The following is a 24223-nucleotide window of genomic DNA, read 5'->3' as shown; positions in this document are numbered from 1 at the left end:
GGGTGGATATGACTCCCAGCAGTGGACAACAGTATGGGGTGGGTGCAGAGGGCTCCCAGCAGAGGCCAGACATATGAGGGGGTGGGTGGATATGACTCCCAGAAGAGGCCATACATATGAGGGGTGGGTGGATATGACTCCCAGTAGTGCCCAGACATATGAGGGGTGGGTGGATATGACTCCCAGCAGTGGCCAACAGTATGGGGGTGGGTGGATATGACTCCCAGCAGAGGCCAGACTTATGAGGGGTGGGTGGATATGACTCCCAGCAGTGGCCAACAGTGATGGGGTGGGTGCAGACGACTCCCAGCAGAGGCCAACAGTATGGGGGTGGGAGGATATGACTCCCAGCAGAGGCCAGACATATGAGGGGTGGGTGGATATGACTCCCAGCAGTGGCCAACAGTAATGGGGTGGGTGCAAAGGACTCCCAGCAGAGGCCAACCGTATGGGGGTGGGAGGATATGACTCCCAGCAGTACCCATACATATGAGGGGTGGGTGGATATGACTCCCAGCAGTGGCCAACAGTATGGGGGTGGGTGCAGAGGACTCCCAGCAGAGGCTAGACATATGAGGGGTGGGTGGATATGACTCCCAGCAGAGGCCAGACATATGAGGGGTGGGTGGATATGACTCCCAGCATAGGCCAGTCATATTAGAGGTGGGTGGATATGACTCCCAGCAGTGGCCAACAGTATGGGGGTGGGTGCAGAGGACTCCCAGCAGTGGCCAGGCATATGAGGGGCGGGTGGATATGACTCCCAGCAGTGCCCAGACATATGAGGGGTGGGTGGATATGACTCCCAGCAGTGGCCAACCGTATGGGGGTGGGTGGGTATGACTCCCAGCAGTGCCCAATAGTATAGGGGTGGGTGCAGAGGACTCCCAGCAGAGGCCAGACATATGAGGGGTGGGTGGATGTGACTCCCAGCAGTGCCCAGACATATGAGGGGTGGGTGGATATGACTCCCAGCAGTGGCCAATAGTATGGGGGTGGGAGCAGAGGACTCCCAGCAGAGGCCAGACATATGAGGGGTGGGTGGATATGACTCCCAGTAGTGCCCAGACATATGAGGGGTGGGTGGATATGACTCCCAGCAGTGGCCAACAGTATGGGGGTGGGTGGATATGACTCCCAGCAGAGGCCAGACATATGAAGGGTGGGTGGGTATGACTCCCAGCAGTGCCCAGACATATGAGGGGTGGGTGGATTAGACTCCCAGCAGTGGCCAATAGTATGGGGGTGGGTGGATATGACTCCCAGCAGAGGCCAGACATATGAGGGGTGGGTAGATATGACTACCATCAGTGCCCAGACATATGAGGGGTGTGTGGATATGACTCCCAGCAGTGGCCAACAGTGTGGGGGTGGGTGCAGAGGACTCCCAGCATAAGCCAGACATATGACTAGTGGGTGGATATGACTCCCAGCAGAGGCCAGACATATGAGGGGTGGGTGGATATGACTCCCAGCAGTGGCCAACAGTATAGGGTTGGGTGCAGAGAACTACCAGCAGAGGCCAACAGTATGGGGGTGGGTGGATATGACTCCGAGCAGTGCCCAGACTTATGAGGGGTGGGTGGATATGACTCCCAGCAGAGGCCAGACATATGAGGGGTGGGTGGATATGACTCCAGCAGAGGCCAGACATATGAGGGGTGGGTGGATATGACTCCCAGCAGTGGCCAACAGTATGGGGGTGGGTGCAGAGGACTCCCAGCAGTGGCCAGACATATGAGGGGCGGGTGGATATGCCTCCCAGCAGTGCCCAGACATACGAGGGGTGGGTGGATATGACTCCCAGCAGTGGCCAACAGTATGGGGGTGGGTGGATATGACTCCCAGCAGTGGCCAACAGTATGGGGGTGGGTGCAGAGGACTTCCAGCAGAGGCCAGACATATGAGGGGTGGGTGGATATGACTCCCAGCAGTACACAGACATATGAGGGGTGGGTGCATATGACTCCCAGCAGTGGCCAACAGTATGGGGGTGGGAGCAGAGGACTCCCAGCAGACGCCAGACATATGAGGGGGTGGGTGGATATGACTCCCAGAAGAGGCCAGACATATGAGGGGTGGGTGGATATGACTCCCAGCAGTGGCCAACAGTATGGGGGTGGGAGCAGAGGACTCCCAGCAGAGGCTAGACATATGAGGGGGTGGGTGGATATGACTCCCAGAAGAGGCCAGACATATGAGGGGTGGGTGGATATGACTCACAGTAGTGCCCAGACATATGAGGGGTGGGTGGATATGACTCCCAGCAGTGGCCAACAGTATGGGGGTGGGTGGATATGACTCCCAGCAGAGGCCAGACTTATGAGGGGTGGGTGGGTATGACTCCCAGCAGTGCCCAGACATATAAAGGGTGGGTGGATTAGACTCCCAGCAGTGGCCAATAGTATGGGGGTGGGTGGATATGACTCCCAGCAGAGGCCAGACATATGAGGGGTGGGTAGATATGACTTCCAGCAGTGCCCAGACATATGAGGGGTGTGTGGATATGACTCCCAGCAGGGCCGGCTCTAGGCTCATGGTGGCCCTGTGCAGGGAGCGTAGGTGGGGGCCCCCGGAAGAGGGGGTCCGGACGGGGCGGAGCTCAGGAAGGTGTTTTACTAATAATACGTCCAGAAAAGTCGTTAGATGATTGACCAGTAATGCATAGAACCCCCCCTCTCCCACAGAAAGTTGTGATTGGCCCCTAACACTCCCATATATCACTGATATTCATAGACCATCAGTTCAATGGGGCCACAGGAGCTGCAAGGGCCTGTGTTATGCCTCTACCAATATCATGTGGCGAGAGAGTAATACTCCCCTGGGAGGACCCAAAATGTACTCTATGTGTAATTTGAAAGCTTTGTCACAGTAGGTCAAACAGACAATCGCACTGACGTAAAAAATGTCTCATCACACGTTCTAGGAGAACTTTTTAAAAAATGTTCTCAGGTTCCAGGGAAGAGATGACCCCCCAGATTTGGTAAGTGATAACAACTCTCAGTGACCATGTACTCTGCCCCTGTTGAAGTTAAACCTGATTCCTCCGGCCAGCGATGGGGCGGCGAAGGTACCCGCTCACCCCACTGAACCCAAAGAGTTGACAACTGCATACAAAGAGATGTTATGATTTTTGTTATTGTTGTTATAATACCTGGAAGTTAAAGTCCCCAAAGAAGCATGCTTGTAATGTGTGTCTCACATAGTTCTTAGCTTCTGACCTGCTTAGACATATTCGTCCTTTATTTTGTTCTTGTTTCTGGTTGAGGCTCAACTCCCTGATTGGCTGGTTAATTATTCTATGACACGGTGGGATGTTAGGAGCTCTCTGAGTGGACAAGCGTCGGCTAGGGCTGGTGTGAAAGAAAAGTGCATCGTTTCTTCCTTGCTCCCAGAAATTTCTCCTTAAATTAATTCTTGAAAATGGTATTTTTGATTGTCGCTCTGGTAATCTAGTTGGTAGGGTGGGGAGGACTTTCATCGGTTAGTTTGGTGTGCGGCCACTAATTCCTTCGAGATACTGTGGTGCATTTTTGAAAGCCATCTTTAACTCATCTTTTAGCCAGAGAAGTTGGTTGCTTTAGGGAATGTGCTTGAATCTGGGGTACATTCTGACTGAGTTGTGGCCCCCTATTGACCTGCATTTGAGAGGCCGGTGCACCAGGGGAAGAGTCATCCAAAAAAGGGTATTTGATTGTTCAATGTTGGCAGGAGTTCTGCAACTGAGCAGTGCCTTCTGGGACTTGTAGTCTTTATTTCAGCTCACGCCGTTGGACCCACAGACCCCTGATAAGGGGTTGTCATAGGAAACAGCACGGGCAGGAAACCGGCGCCACAGAGAAACCTGAAGATCATTTGCAGATTGTGAGGCAAACCCTGACACGTAACTGACTTTCCCCAACTCACCCGGCCTTTCTGGAAATACCTCGGGTTTCCTTTAGGGCATCTTAATGTGTGTGTACAGTAACAACAATAATCAGCCAGAGAAACCCTTCTTTGGGCCAAGGAAACAAACACGAACACGCCTGTGTACTCGAGCACCGCCAATCTCTCAGCTTGGCCCCCTCTCACGTTCCCCTGTGTGGGGACAAGTCACTGAGAAGCAGTGTGAAGAAAGACACAGAGCGAAGGGTTGGGTGGCTGCCTGCAGGAAAGAAGACCTGGACAGTGAGACAAGGACATGCCTCGTGCCCTGGTACACTGTGGTGTTAAGGCACCCTAGGCCAGGGCTTCTCTCCACTCTGAGGGTCACAAGATCACACGGTGGGTCTTAGTGGAGCGCTGACTCTGGAATAACACACCCTGCACCGCAGATCGAGGCACTGCCCTCTCCCGCCACACCTCCTGCATAGTGGGACGTTGTAATGGACAATTGTGTATAAGGCACCGCCCACCCAATCTTCCCTATGCACTGAATACAAATGTTAGTGTTACACAACTCAATGTTACTTTATTAGTTCTGTTCACAGGATGAAAGGATGAGACATCTCCCCCTGGATTCAAAACTCCAACAGACAGATCTCTGCAGTAGAGCACTGATCCACTGAGCTATTTTACCGACTACAAGATTAGATTAAAGGGTCATGAAAAAAGATGTATCAAGTGGACTCGGAGAGAAAGGAAACTCTGGCAGATGTAGACAACAGTTCATAAACCCACTGAGCTATCCTGCCATCTACAACCAAGTAGACCCAGGTGGCCATAAAATAAGACATTTCTTATTCTTTTAGGGGGACGACTTAGAAGCAACATAAACAGCGTATGTTCACTAAATAGGTGCTACGTGTATGAATACACGCCCCTGCAGCAGCCATGGTGCTAAACCAAGAAAACAAAAATAAAAAAGAAGGTTTAAAAGGTTACAGCAAAGTCAAAGCTATGGACCATGTGGAGTGGATAACAATGCAACAGGAAGGGAAATGGAGTAACTATTTGGGGACAGGCCCTTCTTGCCTCCCACCTGGTAATAATTATTTATTCATGGCCCTCAGTTCAATGGCACGGATTACCCAATTCGGGTACAAAGGTGAGTTTTCACCTCACTCACGATTACAACGAGCAAAAACGTATTTCACACTTTGCACCGGCTTGGATAATGCTAGGAACAAATTGGGCAGAGTTTGATTATAAAAGCATCTAATTTTCTGAATTTGCAGCTCAGAATGAAGGAAGAAGTTATTGCCCATTCTGATGCCTAGCACTCTGTCTGGGCGCCCTCCACCTGGTACATAGGGCACCAGGCGGTATGGACAGTTACAGGGTGCATTTTTACTATCCTAAGTACCAGGCTGCACACTAGAACAGTCTTCTATGTTCACTCACTGCAGCCTCCACTTTAAAATCGAAAAGGTGAGCCGCAAATCCTGCAGAATTTACTCTGAAATTGTGTATCTGCCCCTTCCCATGAGATCTGGGCTGAGCCTAGTTTAGGGAAACATAGAGGGGAGGGTTTAGGTATGTGGAGTTGTAGAAGCAGGACCCTGGTATGATGAACCCCCAAGAGGTGAGTTGCCAATTCGATCTACGTGTTAGGGAGCAGTCGGTGCTGTTAGTGAGAGTAACTGGTTGCTAACCTGGCACCGCGGAACTGCGTCCAACACAGGCAAGAGATATGGCCTGGCGTCTAAGGTGCCCTCTGTGGAACCAGGAATACTGAGCTCTGATCCTAGCTACCTCATGACCAAACAGTGTGGCCTTGGGCACATCATTTTGTCTCCATGAGTTCACACCTATGTTAGTCTTGGGAGTGGCATTACGCATTGTGTAAAGTTTTAGATGCCCGTCAGCACCAGAAACTTTCTAGTCGGTTGCAGCAGTCACATGTGCGCATGCGTACCCATCCCCTGACAAGCTTCCCTACCCTGAGCAGGGGCTGGCAGGCTGCCACTCTACAGTGTATACCCGTTATGTGGGCATCTCTAAGGCACCCTTTATTAGAACATACAGAGGGCACTTGGGTAGCCTATGTCCAAGCTCCCTAGGTTCTGTGCATCTTTCATGGAGAAATGATGACGAGCAGGCAGGGTTGGGAGCAGCTTCTGACCCTGCCTTTCACCCGATGCGACGTGACGTCTAACTGCAGTTTGGCCTTTTTAATGTCTATGACTCTATCTTAATACAGAACCAACCATTGGGGTGCACAAGGAACAGTCTTACTCTCTTCTCAAAAGCAATTCAGGCAGGCACCTCAGATAGTTACACACGCGTGTCCTGTCTCGTGAACATGCATAATTGTGGCGCAGAGACAAACCATTCAGTGTATTGACTACTAGACTACGCTGCGCATCAGATGTTATTAACACTCATATTCATACTAGGCAGTTCAACTGGAAAGACAGGCAGGCGATTATTACGTCATTATATATATTTTGTGAGCACAGAGCAGTCTCGTCTCAGAGACAGAGTTAGACTCTCACTGGCGTTATTTGAAGGATCGGAGTCGGACTCTCTGGGAAGAGACTAGTCGAGCAGGTGTTCTCTGTCTCTATCGATGATCGGGTGGCGACAGGACGACAAGGACAGTTAATTATTTGTTCTTTATGATTTAATTCTGACTTCTCTCTCAATGAATCTCACACGACGATGTGACCGTGACGAGTCGACGCACCGCTCACTGACGCAACTCTCCCAGTGAGGCGGGCCGGAGCGTGACGTGTCACTGAGCAGCTAAATTGTGGCGCGCACAGTGCGCGGGGGTTGTCCCAGGGCCGTCACGTCGTCATAGGGGTAAGAAGATTGACGGCCCTGGGACCCAACTGCTGGCTGGCTGCCTGGGCAAGTGAAACCAATGACTAGTGTAAACAACAACAGCGCTCACGCCCGGAGGCCGCCAATTCTGCCAGGGGGCCGCCAGTGATTCAACTAGTTCCGATCCGATCCTCGGCTCGTCCGTTGGTCGTCGTGGCGGCCCCTCGGGTTTGGCGGCCCTGTGCAGGTGCACAGTTTGCACATGCCTAGGGCCGGCCCTGCTCCCAGCAGTGGCCAACAGTGCGGGGGTGGGTGCAGAGGACTCCCAGCAGTGCTCAGATATATGAGGGGTACATCATCATCAGCATACCACAACTACATGGGGGTATATGCACATACCTAACTTGTGACTATGATGATAATGCCATATAAACACATCACTTACAGCAGTATCCCACTCCCTGGAGGATGGATTACTTTCACACACTGCGTGACACACCACATGTGGGTGTGTTGTCAAATTCCACATGCATACCCACCCATGGAGGCTGCAGGTGAAATACACACCCTACCATCATGACACAAGAGTGTATAGTGATGTAACAGCCTACCAAACAAAGAGGGTGAAAGGGAACACACACTGTCATGCACATCCCAGGACTGATATGAATGTACAGGTGGTGGTCAGACCATCAAGATGTAGTCTCTCATGGAATGAATAGGGTTGAAACCACTTAGATACAATGCACAAAATTGTGAGTCATGTGCCCAAATACCCTGCATAACAATTCCCAACATAGGGGTAGGCTGTGATTACACACATGCATCGTGGTGAAAAGGGTGAATGTGTCCATGATAGCATTTGAACATACTCAAAACACAAGTACAGTGAGTTTCAAGCATGGCACAGACGAATGAGCAGTAGGCATCTGTGAGCAGGCATGGCCATTGTTGAAGGGAACGGTCACGAAAAAAGGAAACGTGCACACATGTCAGCACAACAATTGTGCAACTGTCTGCAGTGAAGATGTCAGGTGCCACAGAGGAAGGAACACTCCTTGGGACAATGTCTCTAGCCAAACTGAACACACACAACCAATGATTAATTGCAGAGACATTGTGATGGCACACAGATACCATGGTCCACCTCATGACCATCAACAAAAAACATCTTTCAGAACCCCAAAACATTACCATGACACCAACTCCAGGCCCCTCAACACCAACATTAAGTACCTGAAATGCAATAGTGATGAACTAAAATAAAAGGCTTTATTCAGCTGGAAAAAAAAGATGTGCAAAAATGAGTCCGTGCTCAAATAAGGCCAATGACCAGTCCACACAAATGTCCATGTAGAGGGACGTTGGGTGGGCCGTCTACCCCTAACTTGCCTGCACATGGAGTAGCTAATGGGATGTTGACCCTTGGGGGGCATCATCGGGGGCAGGACCAGGCACCGCAGGGACAGGAGTTGGAAGGGTAGGTATGGTGAGTGCAGGGGTGGATGTATCCTCCTCAGTGGCCTGTGCAGTGCCAGAGATGGACAGATACTCTGTGCTGCACACGGCAGCCAGTTCATCCAGACCAACCCCTGCACCCGAGGACACTATGGGAGTGGAGGGAGAGGGCTGTGAGGGTTGGGGACTGTGACTCTGGCTGCGTGTATGCGGTCTAACCCCAGTTCCTGTGGGTGTGCCTGCAGCCCCCTGAGTTTGCGTGCCAGGAGGTTTGAGCTTCACCTTTAGTGGGGGGGGGGGTGCTTCCTGTGTCTGTTGGGGTGTGTGATGGTGTCTTCCTACATGTGCGTGGGACAGGTATGGGAGAGGGGAGTGTGGATGGATCCAAAGGAGGGGGGACGGACCGCTGCAGGAGGGAAACTGCTGCCATCAGTGATGAGTCCATGGACTGCATAATCCGACGTTGGTCAAACATCGTTGCTGACATGCCCTCCATGAAAGACAACAACTGTGTCAGGATTTGTGTGTGCATGTACGACATTCAGCATCGATGTCTGACCAACCTGTAACTTGCGGAGTAAGTCCACAGACTCCGCACTGAGGGCAGCAGTGGTGACAGGGGTAAGGGCTGCGGTGCCGGGGCTGAAGGAGACATGGGGGTCTACACGGACAGAAGGGCTGGGAGCAACTGGGAGGGTGGAGATGGTGCTGGAGGGGGCAGGGACAGACTCGGTGCTGCTGCCCGGTGTTGCTGCAAATTCGCCCTCCTCCTGGGAGTCAGAAGTAGATCCATCAGCGTGGTAAGATGTGTCGCCTTCCAACAGGTCCGCAGACTGACTCCCCTCACCCTCCGTCCCACTGGCTCCCTCTGACTCCTCCACGCTGGTGGCACTGTGGCTGGGTCCCTCTTCCTGGTCCGTGCAGCTGTCTCCTCCAGTTTCAGGGGATGATGCTATGGGCAAGGAGAAGAAACAGAAATGCATCAGTCACCTGTACACATCTGACACATGAGCACAAAATCAATAGGTCGCAGTGCAAATCATGCCATGCATCATGAGTAACAGCCAGATAACTCTGCACATATTTGAGCCTTGTACTGCCCAGTTGGTATAGACCCAATGCAACTTGGACACAAGGATCCAAAGAACACACCAGGCCACAACTTGAATCAGAAATACACAGAGAAGCTAGTGTTTGTTTACAGGAGAGAAGATCAATACAATGAAGTGATGCCGCCTCTTGTTCACCAAGAAAGAAACAGTAGTGGTGCCCCTCAGGGCAAACTAAACAACCTCACTCCCAAAGGTGTCACCACACTCAGAGCCCTGTAAGTACATTGGTCAAAAATGTAATTTAAATAAATGTTGGTACCTTGGGACTTACGAAACTTTACACAATCAACATGTATTGAATGTGTTAATTCACCATTTTGTTAAAAGAACACTTATGTGCCTGCATGAAAGAGGTCTCACAAGGAAATTCACACTAAAAAACATTTTCACGTTCATTGAAAAAACTGGCACCCTTCAAAATAAAACACTGTTAGAAACAAATGGTTTTGCAGATTGATCATATACATGGGCCAACGGAGGTCTTGATGTCTTGACACTCCTTAGTTTGTATAATCGACAACAAAGGTCAGTCAGTCAAGTATGCTTTATTCGAGGTAAAAAAACTCATAAAAGCAAAACACCTTTAAAACCTTACATTCATGGCAATGGTAATAAAAACATATTTACAATCACAAAGAAATTTAAAAAATAAAGCTGCAAGACTTCCATTTAAAATTCAATTTAGAACCACAAAATTCATGCAAAGATACAACACCAATGAATAATCACATTCTCAATAGATAATTGAAAGGGCAGGAGAAAGACTTCATTTCTCTATACATCCTATTATTGTGCCAGAAAAGTTCTTCTGATTGCCCATGTCCAGCCTAGGTATTTCGCAACAGCCACAGCAATAGTGGGGGAAGAACTAGTACATATCATTCTAAGGGCCACAACACTATCCCTTGTACCAAGCTGTTTACACATGGCCCTCAACCAGACACGTCGGGGTAAACAGTAGGCCGCACATACAAACAGGAGATGGGCAATGGTCTCTATGCAGCCTTTACAAGATGGACAAAAGTGAGAGTTACCCTCAGCCCATCTCCCAGTTAGCGATCTAATAGGAATGGACCCCAACCTGAGCTGGAAGTATAACTTCCTTTCCTGGGGCTTGGTTATAATATCCCAGTAAAGCTCAAGGGAAGGGCAAGATTTCCATTCAAGGTACTGGCCCTCCAACGTAGAAGGGTCAGCATCATTCCAATTCCTATGATTTACTGTTTCCCAATACTTTGCTTTTATAATTTCCTTAGCCGGAAACTGCACCTCCTCTGGTTTCTCCCAAAGCTCATTCAAACCCAAAGACCCAAAGGATCTACGCAGATCCCCTAACCAGCCTATCTTATGAAATTTGTCCCGGATGATTACATCCAAGAAGCCCCTAGCGTAGTGAGCGAGTTCAGGAGTGACCCAGATGCGACGCCAGTATAGAATGGGTCGCAATCTTGCCATATCAGATATGGCTTTCCTGCCCAACTCGCAACGTAGCGGCTTCAAGGGTGTACTTTTAGGGAGTGCAGTAAGGTTTCGGAGAAACTTATTTTCAGTGAGTGTTAGTAGTACCAGGTTGTCATAGCCCCAAAGCTCAGCTCCGTATAGCGCAAAGCCAACTACTTTGGCTTCATATACTTGAAGTGCTGGCGTAATAGGTCTAGTCAATGATTTTTTATGCTCAGCACTTATGACACCTGTGTTTTGGCGGAATTTGAGGGCCGCCATTTCCATATGTTTCTTCCACTTAGCACCCTTATCAATATGGACTCCCAGGTAGACGAAGTCTGATACTATTTCCACCTTCTGGCCATCCAAGAAAAAGTTCCCTCCGAAACTGGGGTGAGCGTTAAAAGTCATGAGCTTTGTTTTTGCCACATATTCTTCGAGGCCACGATCCCTGCAAAAGTCCTCGAAAATGTTCAGGGCACGCTGAATGCCACTAGGGGTTTTGGATACTATCAATGTGTTGTCTGCAAAAAGTAATATTGGGGTTTTCAAACCATCCAAAACTGGAGCATCAATAGACGCAGACAGCATGCGCTCCACTACACCATTGATATATAGGGAAAAAAGTGTTGGCGCCATGGCACAGCCTTGACGTACCCCTCTTTCCACTGGGAACTCATCAGTTACCTGGCCATGCCTACCCCACTGAATCTTTGCATGGTTGGCCTCGTGTAATCTCATGACCAGGGATAGAATCTCAGATGGCATACCCATCTCACTTAGGACTTTCCATAGCAAGGAGCGGGGGACTAAATCGAAAGCTGCACGCAGATCGATGAAAGCTGCGTACAGACTTCCATTCCCCAACTGCACTATTTTCCAGTGTAGCAAAGTGAACCTAAAGATCTGGTCTACTGTGCTGGTCAATTTGCGAAATCCGGCTTGATAGGGTGATAGTACATTGGATTCTTCTACCCAGTTCATGATCTTTGTTAGGGTCATTTTTCCTACAACCTTCTGGACCGTATCTATTAGGCTGATTGGCCTATAATTCCCCGGTATTGTTTTATCTCCCTTTTTGAATACGGGTATTATTACCGCCTCCAGCCACGATTTTGGCACTGGTGCCCCTTGAGCTACCGCATTCGCCAAGTTCAAGATATACTTCCCCCAGCAGGTTTTATCGTGGAGGAAGACATCAGCGGGCACCCCGTCTGGTCCTGGAGCTTTACCCCGCGCCACTGAATCTAAGGCCATTGCTACGTCGGTTCTTAAAAAAGGCGGTGATTTAAAAACTGTAGTTACCACAGAATCTCCCGAGATGTCCTCCAGACGACATTTGTATTGGGGCCCAAAGTAGTCCAACCAGCTACTCTGTGAGACATAGTTTGAGGGTGGTTCAGGAATGCCACCTTTCCCCCACTTGACTATATTCCAGAATAGTCTGGAATCTTTGGCTGAGCTGGCGGCTTTAAGATCTAACCAATGCTGCTCATCCCAGTCCTTCTTAGCCTGGTGGACACTAACCTTATACACCCGCCTCGCTTCCCTCACAGCAGCTGGGACCTTGCTCTTAATAGCCATCCCCAATGAACTTCTTGCTGCCCTGCACTGTGCGTTATACAACCCTGTTTGATGTGGGGGAGTTTTCTTGGCAGGTTGCACCCGTACTACCCTATAAAAGTGACCTTTTATTAGGCCAAAGAATGCACAATGGAGGTTAGTGATCTCATCCATTTCTGTACCTCCCTCCATTCCTATCTTCAACATAGCTTCCATGGCTACAGTGGTGGTCTCCAGTTCCTTGTTGATACTATCCAAGGCCTCTTGGTTCACCACTACTTTGGGCCACTTGACTCTTCTCATGTCGTTCGTTGGCACGATCTCTGGTATCCTCTCTTCTGTGTCGTTTAGGCCCTCCACCTCCCCACCCCATAGTTTATGGGTGATACATAGGGGATTATGGTCGCTCTCCTGCCTACAGACCACCCTCATATCAATCATTAGGTGCCAGATTGCCAAGTTGCAGATAGCATAATCAATCCGACTTTGCCATCGACCATTATCAAATGTGTTAGCCCCTTGTCCATCACTTACAGACCTTCCATTCAGAGCTCTTACCCCCCTTTCCATGCATAAAGCATTCATCTGAATTATTTCAGCAGACCATCTACTCACGGGATTTAAACCCAGCTTGGGGATCCCCCACTCGATATCTGCCTCCTCTCCGGGATGCCAGTCTTCAATAGAGAGAGGCTCAAAGGTCATATTCATGTCCCCAGCAATTAACATATTGTTAGCACTTGGTTGGGCTTCGATCAGCTGGTCCAGTACTACTAGAACTGGAGATTTCCCCCCATTTGAACCTCTTCTATACAAATTATAAATATCTAGCGGTTCCCCCTTGGTCAGATTTAATCTTATATGCTGGATGTCGTTGTTACCTGTGGGGAGTTCTACTATTTTTTCAAATAGTGCCTGTCAAGCCCAAATCGTCAATCCCCCTTTTGGTCTGCCCTTAGGACCCTTCACAGCAGGGACAAAAAAGTTGAGGAAACCCAATAGAAACAGGGGCTCACAGGCCCATGTCTCTTGGAAAATGCAAACATCATAGCCATTTATGAACGATACCCATTCTGGTGAATGCATTCTGGGACCTAATCCCGCGATGTTCCTAGAGACTATACTACCTACCCTGCCACTGGGATTATACCCTGGTGCTAAGATAGTTAATGGAGGGTTCGCTTGGTCATCTATACTCAGGGAAACGCTAACTGCTGTTATCTCATTGGTAATTATACTGTGTTTCCTCCCGCCTCCTGGACTATCTAAACCAATCACTGTCATAGGGTAGCATCCTACCATACCCAAATGTTGACTTCCTTTAACCCCATTACGTGTTTCCAGGGGATAAACGGTTTTAGGAGAATGTGTGGGCGATTCCAGGATGTTAAGACTCGGCTGACCATTAGACACAAGGTCATCAGGAGAGTTTCCAGTATCAGTGATATCCGGAGCTGCCTCTAGTACAGCTGCAGAAAGCACCGCCCAGTCGCTTTCTCCCTTGCATACATCTTGGTGCAGACAATCCACTTCTTCGAGACAACTATACCTATTGGGATGCAAATAGTTGCTCTGCATTGGGATATCCTGCCGTGTGGATCTATACCTAGTACCATCAATGGCAAATCCCACCCTTGCCCAACCGTCATTGCCCCTAGGATGCGAATTATGGTTTCTAGGCGGATAAAAAAAGGACAGTGGTAACAGTTGGATAGTAGTATTTCCCAGGCTTCCCAGCCAATTGCTAATGTGAGGAGCAATCTGTGAATCTCTAGAAGTTACCAGGATACAATCTCCCTTGATCTCCTTTTTTGTATGTCCCACCCAAGGAACCCGCCTGACCATTAGTATTTCCCCTCTCAAGTTAGGCGGCAAAGGCCTGTGAATATTTAGCCAGCTAACCACCTTGTTTCTTAGGGAGTCAAAGGGTTCTGGTACAGAACTAGAGAGTTCCGGTTCTCCGGCCAAAATTACTGTATAGTCAGCTGCCTCTGGAGGAAGGTTAACTATATGTAACCGATTTAAGGTGGGGACATTCTGGGCATGACGTTCACCGATCTTCGTTTGCATTTTCTCATGCCTTGGTGGGATATTTGTCACAGGTAACTTTGATTTCCCCACTAAGGGTACTGGCGGAACTTGCCTTGGAAGGGGGACGGGGGCTGAGGTAGGTGGGCTAGCTACAGGTACCGTTGTTGACGTAGGTAATGTAGTAAGTCCTGTAGCTGGGCAAGTAGCCAAATTAGAGTGGGAAGAACTTCCCACATCGGTTATTGTTGTACCGAGGCTATTACCCAAGGTTCTCACTTGATCATTCATACCCCCAGTGGCATTTTCAATTGCTTGCAGTCTAGTGTCAATGCAATCAAGTCGTACAAGAATGGGTGCTAAAAGCTTCTGCAAGACATTGGCAATAAATGATATAGACTGATCCCCCCCCTCCACAAGGCCCCTCGCCAAAAATGAATGGACCAGCCACCCCTGGCACCGGTGATTGGGAAGGCTGTATAGGCTGCATTGGAGTCACAGTTTCATTAATAGTCATAAGAGAAGGGGGTTCCATTATATCAGGGATGATATCAACAGTGCTAGAGGCGTGGAACAGTTTCGCCCTTTTAGCCGCCTTGGATTGTCTAGATCTTTTCCTTTTAGGAATAGCACCTTCTCGAAGGCCCTGTACATAAAATAAGTTTTGTTCACTCCCTTCACTCTGGGTCATGGCTGAATCAGACAATGGTGGCGGGGTGGCTTCAAGTGCAGGCTGGGGGAAATCACGTTGGGAAATAGAGGAAGACCTTAACTGTTGTAAAACAGACTCAATTGTTTGATCTATACTATCCAAAAGGGATAGATGGGAGTCGTCCAGTATCTCCGGAAATTTGTTATTTACAGATAATTCTGTAGGGCGGCTGGAGCTTTCAACACCATCAGCTACCTGTCTTTCTAAGGCCAACAGTTAGTCATTTACTGCAGTTTTAGCTTTGATAAGAAAGCTGTCCAATGTACCTGTAGCCATGATGGACGTAGCCGTAGCTTTCCTCCTTGTCTCCCTTGATGACATGGTACGTTAATCCTGATGTGTCTGGTTCCCCGGCGAGACGAAACACTCAGATGGTAAGTGTGCTGTTCCTAGATAAAAGGGCCCAGAGGGGTGGCCCGGTCCGGTCTCACCCGGGCTACAACGGGCCCGCCCTTGGCCCGGGCTTCGCCCGGCACCGTCCCGCGCGCGTTCCGCGTGCGCGGAATTTGGCGTTGCTTTATGTAGGGGAAGTTGGGGCCGGGAAGAGTCACAGGTGCGCCTGGTGTACTTCGCGCACTGAGCTCCGGGACTCGCAGTCCCGCACCCTCCAGATAACAGAGTCAATCCGCACCCCAGTAGCAGTAGTAGCTGTACTCCTGCCTCCTAAATCCACAGAGTGTGGCAGAGTACGACAAAGAGTACAAAAAACGACCACTAGACTCAAGGCCAGAAACTGCCGGAGGGCCCACCGCAGGAGACCCCCCAGAGGAATACCTGGAGGCCGACGTGAGTCGGGTTCAGCACAAGCACACGGCAGAACTCGGGGGCTGAAGTGCAAGCTGCTCCTCCTGGCACCACCTCGCTCACTCGTTCACCTGCTGACCCCGCCGCCGCCTCTCGATGACATACCGCTTGGCCGCCGCACTCCACACCCCTGCCTCAGCCCCAGACTCGTGCTCGGGCTCAGGTTCCGTTCTCCAGTCTCTCCCGATTTTTCCGGGTTCCACGTGGTCCCTCGCCACCTTGCCTCCTCCAGACGGGCTTCTCACGAGCTTTCTTCTGCTTTCATCCGCTCTGAGTTCCGTGCTCCGAGCTCTGAGAAACGGGTGACGGGTGACGGATGGCGGGATATTCGGACAACTCCTTTGCTGCTCCTTTGCTGCTTCTGGCTTTTCTCCCACCCGTGGGCCCCGAGCTCCGAACTCCTGGAGCGGGATTACAGGCTACGGGACTCTCCTGCTCCTGCTCCTGCTCAGATTATTCATGCACCGGACTGCACACCACACACAGCTGCTGCTCCCCAAGGTGTCACCAAACTCAGAGCCCTGTAAGTACATTGGTCAAAAATTTAATTTAAATAAATGTTGGTACCTTGGGACTTACGAAACTTTACACAATCAACATGTATTGAATGTGTTAATTCACCATTTTGTGAAAAGAACACTTATGTGCCTGCATGAAAGAGGTCTCACAAGGAAATTCACACTAAAAAGCATTTTCACATTCGTTGAAAAAACTGGCACCCTTCAAAATAAAACACTGTTAGAAAAAAATGGCTTTGCAGATTGATCATATACATGGGCCAACGGAGGTCTTGATGTCTTGACACTCCTTAGTTTGTATAATCGACAACAAAGGACTTTCAAGACCCCAAGACCACTATGGGGACATGTATATGGAGATCAAGGCACACCATTTATCGCTAACACTGGCCTCTTTGAAAAGGTGCCAGCGTCTTCCATGAAAGTGGAAATGTCGTTTTGTGTGCACTGCCTTGTGAGACATCTATCATGCAGGCACATAAGTGTTATTTACACAATTCGTCATATTAACACATTCTAAACATGAACAACTTTTAATAAGTGTTGTGAGTGCCAAGGTACAATCATTCATGTGACACAACTTCAAATATGTCAGTCCTCACATGGGTATCCATTCCCTGATGACACAGTTGCTTGCACATAAAACATACTGGCTGTCATGTGGAGTGGCACACATGTCCCAACTCAGGACAATGCTTAAGCTAATGGGCCTGCAATTGTGATGAACAAAATCATTGCTACATTGTGAACACACCCTTATCCCCAGGCAAAATGTCGACACAGATGTCTGCACACAAAGACAAAACAGCGTTGCATCTGACCTACATACATGTGGCAAAAATGTATGAGTCTGAATCATGTCTGGAACAAAACAACATAGGCTGCAAAGCTGCAAATGAAATCACTGGCCACCGTCACAGGGGCAGTGCATGGTGAATTATTGTTCAGTCAATTCTCTCCCACAGGTCAGACCTGGCAAGGCTAAATCAGGCAGGCCCATGTAGACCTCTCCCGCACAACACCCTCATACCTCAGTCAATGTGATTGATACAGCTGAAGAAGTGAGACCTCTGAATAGGGGTTACAAAAACTGTGCAGCAACAATTCCAAAAGTAACCCAACATCACCTCGTGGGGCTGGCAATACATATTTGTGACAAACAACCATCAACAGATTGTTGTGAATAGGCACACAGGCACTGCCCAGTGTGAGTACGCACAAGCCAAATGTTTTATCCCTTTCCAGTGGACACATGTAGCAGGCACAGGAAAAATGCAAACTATGCCAGGGACTAATGCCACAGAGGCAGACCCATGCTGAACCCACATAGAATGGGCACAGTGTTGGATGACACACATGATTAGGAGGCCAGGGTGTCTCAGGGGACTGTAGTGGGCACACTGATCCGTGGGTCTGGAATGAGCTAACTGTACCATGAGCAACCGTCATGGCACTATGCATATCTCTCACTGATGTACATTATGTCTGAGGACACTACATAAGTCATGCATGCTGCAAGGGTGTGCAGTTGAAACCTTACACTCCTATGTTGAGAGTCATCATCAGTGCCAACAAATATGGAGCCCAATCACAGTGCACAGGTCATGGCACAGGCAAGGTCCCAACACATGTCACTAGCCACCCTCCCATATGATGCGGAAATCAATGTGCAGTCTGATTTTCTTGTACCCTAGATGAACATGTGCACATGTGATTACACGCAGACCAGGGGACACATGTTAAGCAGGGGAAGGGATGAAAATGGGCACCAGGTGACTATGGGGAGCTGAAAAGGCACTGCACATATAACCTCTCTGAGCTGACACCCTAACTGTGGGAGTGTAGCCATGCTTCAGATCACTTCAAAAAGCAGGTAACACACAACACAACAAACAGCCATGTACCTATCCCCTCCTTGATGCTGTCTTTCCTGCAACTGCCCATCGAGGTGAGGAAAATTGAATTTTGCCTTGTCATGTGTCCCTACGTGTTCCCCATTATATGTTATATGTCATGATCGATATGCATATGTTCCCCCTTGACCGAATAAAGACGCAATTATAGTTGTGTCCAACGTTAGTATGCCAGTTTCCAGTCCTCGTGAAAGCAACGAGTATTAGGCCTATGTTGCCAACGTTTTACATTGTGCACGTTAATTCATCGAATTGTCCCCGTTTCTAGGCCTCAAAGGGCCCGGACACCAGATTCAAGCTCCAGTCTCCTGAAATCATTCCGAGGAGCGATGCAGCCCCTCCCGCATCCCTGACCCTTCGCTTACTTTCTGCCAAGCAGCGCGGTGCCCGGCCTGGCCTGCCTGCCTGTCTGCCAAGAATATGTTATGCTTCTAGTTATCAGTTCAGCTCCCCGGCTTCACATTCCTAAGCTAATGAACCGCATAAACATCTTCAGCTATAGTCTAGTCTTCCTGTCTCCATGCAAGAGAATTACTGAATTAATATCCATAGAAGATTCATAGCACACGCAATACATGTAGAATATATCCATGCACCAGCCTTAGTGTCAAGTAGCTTTTGCCCTGATAACTTCTAGATTCTATCAACATGTACTCCAAACACCAGATACCAGATATGCTATAGGCACATGTCGTTCTGACATCCCAGACTTTAGTCTCCTCTTCTAGTGCAGAAGTCAGAGCCCCCAGCACTCCCTAGTTACACGTCATGGCCCGTTTGCGCGCACCAGTAGGTTAAAGGTTCCAGCTGCCCAGGTAGCCCCCTCCATGTATCCACCCATTTTTGACACTTCCGTGATGTTTTCATCACATGTCTACGTGCACGCCCTGTGCACGCCTTCTTTGTACGCCCATTTGTTCTTATCTTACGTTTGTCACTTGTTACGCCTACTGTATTCAATGCAATTGTAATGTTTTCCTATATATACTATGTAATGTTGATGAGACGTTGCAGCTGCCATTCCAGTCCATTGAATGCCACTTTATGGTCTTTAGGCTCGAGCCATCCGATTAAAGCCATTCTGACTCAGATTCCACGGATCCTGCCTCTTATTTATTGAGCTATCTGTTTTGATTAATGTATAGAAAAATAGTACCGGTAATTAATTATTTATTTACCACATAAATGGCGCCCGAATAGGCACGAGCCCCTTCCCCACGCGCCGGCGATGTAACGCAGGCCCCCTGACCCTTCTACAGCCGTGACGGACCTCTACTGCGCACCTGCAGATATTTCTGCTCAAGTCTCCCTCAGGCCCACGGAGGAGACGGAGACTGCGGTCCGGCATCAAGACGAGGCGGTGAGGAAGGCGGGTCGTTCCGACCAGAGCCCAAGCCGAGAGAGCAGGGTCCGAGGTATCCGGAGGCCCACCTGTAACCGAAGCCCGAAGCCCGAAGCGCATGCGTAGTGCGTAGCAGTAACCAGACGTCGTAGCAGTCCAGTCCAGTCCGAGGCCTTCAGTTTGCTTCCCGGTGAGTACCGTTGCTGGGGGTATCTAGACGGGTGTTCATTAATTTGTGCCCGGTCCGACGGGTTTGGGTACACAGATCCAGTCCGACGTGTTCACCTAGGTGGATACTGTATGACGTGTCTCTTTAGGAGACCGGTATGTTCTGTACTGTTTTAGCAGTGCATCCAGTAATTCTAGTAAGTCCGTTCTCGAGAAATTCAAGTATTGTGTTTTCAATGTATCAGGTAGTATTCTGTTCGAACTGTTATTAATGTGTTCTTGATGTCGTGGTATAAATGATTGTTTTGCTATTCATTACTGTGTTCATTGTGTATTGTGTTCAAGTTCAAGTACGGTTCAAATATGCCGCTGTTTTCGAAATTGCTTCAGATAAAAACCAGAAAAGGGTTACTCGAAGAATCAGTTCCTGTCCCTCCACGGGACAGTCCTGGACATTTCATGTATCACAAGCATGGCTTAGATGCCATACTGTATCTAGATTTATGGGTTGATTATACTAAACATCTTGAAGAGAAATATAGATGGCCTGTTTCAGGTACATGGGATGCCGAGTGCATCATGAGAGTAGAAGAAGCATTATGGAAAAAGAAGGCCAGACAGTCTCAGAAAGACGCCATAGAGTTGTGGCGCAAAGAATCTCATAAAAGAACCGAGAAAGAATTCAGAAAAGCAGAATTAAGTAGGGAATCCTCAGAAAAAGCCCAAGAAAGAGAATTAATCGAAGAAGGTGAACGAGTTAGAGCGGAACAGTCAGACAGACAGAGAAATGCCCTTATTAAAGGTATGTATCCTCTTCTCGCCGAGGGTTTGCCGAAGGCGACCCCGGAAGCACTCCATAATTTACCGCCACCCTTGGTTCCGACTAAGCTGCGTCATAAACCGACTGCAGCCGAAATTTTTCTTTCTTCCTATTTAGACGACACTGTTCCCGAATATGCTAACACTAATCCTACCCCGCCAGTCCAAGTTCAAGTCCAGCCTCCTGTTAATAATGTAATTCCTGTGCCTCCAGTCGTTGGTCCTGTCCATGCGCCAGCACCCCAGGATCAACCCACATTACGTATCCCTACTGTACCAGTCACGTTACCAGCAGCCGCACACCCAGTATTAATTGACGATTCCAGTTCAGGGGGGGCAGGGGGAGATGCTCCTACCACCCCGCCTCAAACAAAGCGCCTGACGCTGAGAGATGCCGCATTACAGCGTACGCCAAAAGTGGCTACGTACGAAGCCCTCAGGAAGTTCCTCACTGACTGTAGATATGATCCAGTGCCAGGCGAAGATCACATGATATTATACTCCGTACGTTTACGACGAGTTGCAAACTTCTTGATCACCATATCAGATATGAAAGAACATTTAGACAGAATATATCATTTTATCCGAACAGGGGAGAACCCAGGAAGTATTCACGAAGCTATGGCACACAGGAAAGTCGAGATTCAAGGCATGATTTTGCAATTTCTGATAAATTGTTTAATAAGAGAACAGGATCGTCCTGATAAAAGTCCAGAAGAGATGAAAGTCCTGACAAAATGGAGTGACAATATAGCAGACGGAAACACAAGACACAAAATAGTATAGAAACCATGTACAGAAAGATCCGGAAACAAATTATAGATATACACCAAAAAGAGAAAGCAAGAATAGTGGCAGACAAAGAGAATGATTCTTTAGACGAAGATGTAGACACCGAGAATCCCAGCAGAATAGCGTATGTAGGTAGAACGAGACTTTCCGATAGACACACACGTCTAGATTACAAGAAAGCTTTTCCTCCTCCTGTACCGGAACAGTGTTCTCTTGAACAAGTATTCCAGGCTACCGATAAAGTTCTGAAACTACGAATAGGTTACCATGAACTTAGTACCATGCATGAACAAGAACTAGCCCGATCAGCAGTCTGGTGGGTTAGTGATTCTGCCACGTTTCCAGACGAAGTAGTGGCCCAAATGTTTCTGAAACTGCCCCCAGGCGAGCAGCGACTGGTGGGTATGTATATGATTCAGCACCTCATTACACTGTACGAGAGTCAGCATTCTGATCCAGGTCCCTTATATAATGTATTGAACGAGTTGTTACTAAACAGATGGAAAGGTCTAGGTACCGATCTAATTAGTGGCATTCTAGAACAGCGCCACAAATACAGAACGTTCTTGACTCCGCATTTTGTTCCAGTTCCACCTCCGTTCTACATAGACAGACAGAATCCGTTACGAGAAGTGCATCCAGTTAAGGGAGAGGGAGGTAATCTCGAACGAGTATTTGTTTACACCCCTATCACGAAAATAGAACTTCTAGAAATGAAAAAGTTAATACCCTGTCACGATAAAGATCCAGCAGGGTTCCATCGAGAATTAAAGGACATGCTCCGTATGGGAGAATACACGTATCCTGATATCATAAAAATGTTAAAGGTCCTGTTGCCTGCGGGCATATATGAAAAACTTAAAGAAAAGGAATGGGAGGTGGGAGAGAAAAAGATAGATTGGACCGCGTTAGAGACCGAAGATAATGCACGAGTTCCAGGTACTGGTCTTGGGGATAAAGCCAGAGAGTTGCCCGAACTGTTAATACAAGTCTTGCCAAGATTACTAGCCACGAAAAAGGAAGATTGGGATGCCATCTCAGCCTGTAAACAGAAACAAGACGAAGACACTAGTGACTTTTATTCCAGATTTGAGAAATGTTTCATTATTAATAGCGGTCTGAAAACAAGTAGTGAGTCGTATTCACATCTTTTTGTTACCAAACTAGTTGAGAATTCTTTACCGCAAGTTAAAAATAGAGTATTGAAAGTCGAGAGTACTTGGCAAGCTAATACCCCGTCTCAAATGCTCCAGATGCTACAGTATCACCAGAATAGAATCAGGGAAGAGCAAGAACACGAAAGGAGACGTATCTAAGACACGAAAATTAAAGTACTAGTTGCACAGTCTGTTCAACCAGATAGTCAGAAGAGGGGTCCGAACCAGACTAGTCATTCTGCAGCTCCTGTTAAAGGGACCTGCAATTACTGTAAACAGCCAGGTCATTATATAAACGAATGTGCAGTTCTGAAACATAACATAGCTACAGGTAAGACGAAAGAGAGACCACGTCCTCCTAGACAAGAACAGGTTCCGCAGAATTCTCAGCCACCGCAGAACGCACAACAGACAGTTACAGTACCGCAGCCTATAGCTGCTACACAACACGTTACACAACAGATGTACCAGTACGCACAGTCAGATTATCCAGAATATCAGCAGTATTCATGAAACAGCCTAGAGAGGGAGGTTGGCTTGCCTCTCATCGAGGTTCCTGTAGATCAAGAGGGTCCCTATGTACACAGTCAAGTCTTAGGGAAAGACAGAAAGTTTCTGATTGATACAGGGGCAAGTAGGACTACCATCAGTCATGACGAGGTTCCAGGGGCTCCACTCTCAGGCTCAAGAAACGTTTCCCTGGGATTTTCAGGAAAGCCTATTGTTAATGAAATATCGAAACCAGTTTCCCTAGAAGTTGGTCCATTGTCCCGAACTACAGACTTGTTACTTACGAAATCTTGTCCTGAAAATTTACTAGGTATTAAGACATTGAAAGAGTTAGGTGCAGTCATATGCTGTTCCCCAGAAGGTGTGAGATTGTTTTTACGTGATTTTAAAGGTCATTATGTGTTATGAGATTTTGATCCAAGATTACTGAATGTACCACAGCATTTATGGGCGCAAGGTCCAACTGATGTAGGTTGTATGCACATTACACCCTATCGTGTCACTCTGAAACAAGGCGTTGTATTACCACGAATCCGACAGTACAAATTGCCACCTGAGGCTGTAGCAGCCTTATCGAAAATTATTGACGAGCTCATTGCTCAAGGAGTGGTTGTAGAAACTGACTCCAATGTATGTAATTCTCCTATCATTCCGATTCTTAAACGTACTGATCCAAATGCACCTCCAGTTTATCGATTAGTGATTGATCTTCGAGAACTTAATAAATGTATCATACCCCAGTACCCAGTGGTTCCAGATATCTCTTCCCTATTGACAGCTATTGATTCTGAGGCTACGTTCTTTACTGTTATTGATCTCAAGAACGCCTTCTTTAGTGTCCCCATTCATCCAGACAGCCAGTTCCTTTTCGGATTCTGTTTAAATGGAAGAAGCTATAAATTCACACGAGCTCCTCAAGGTTTCACAGAAAGTCCTAGTATTTACAGTCAAGCACTTAAAAGACAACTAGACAGTATTCACATGCCAACTGACACTGCCCTGCTCCAGTATGTCGATGATCTATTGATCACAGCCCGTACAGAACGTGACTGCGAACGTGCGTCACTTACAGTCTTGTATTTTCTGGCCGAGATGGGGCATAAGGTGTCCCCTTCGAAACTACAATTCTGTGTCCAGCAAGTGGTATACCTTGGACACTTACTGTCCAAGTGGGGTAGACAGTTGACACCTGACCGT

This window comes from Lissotriton helveticus, chromosome 7 (genome assembly GCF_964261635.1).
Source record: "Lissotriton helveticus chromosome 7, aLisHel1.1, whole genome shotgun sequence".
In the NCBI taxonomy this organism is placed as follows: Eukaryota; Metazoa; Chordata; class Amphibia; order Caudata; family Salamandridae; genus Lissotriton; species Lissotriton helveticus.
This window is presented reverse-complemented; position numbering follows the sequence as displayed.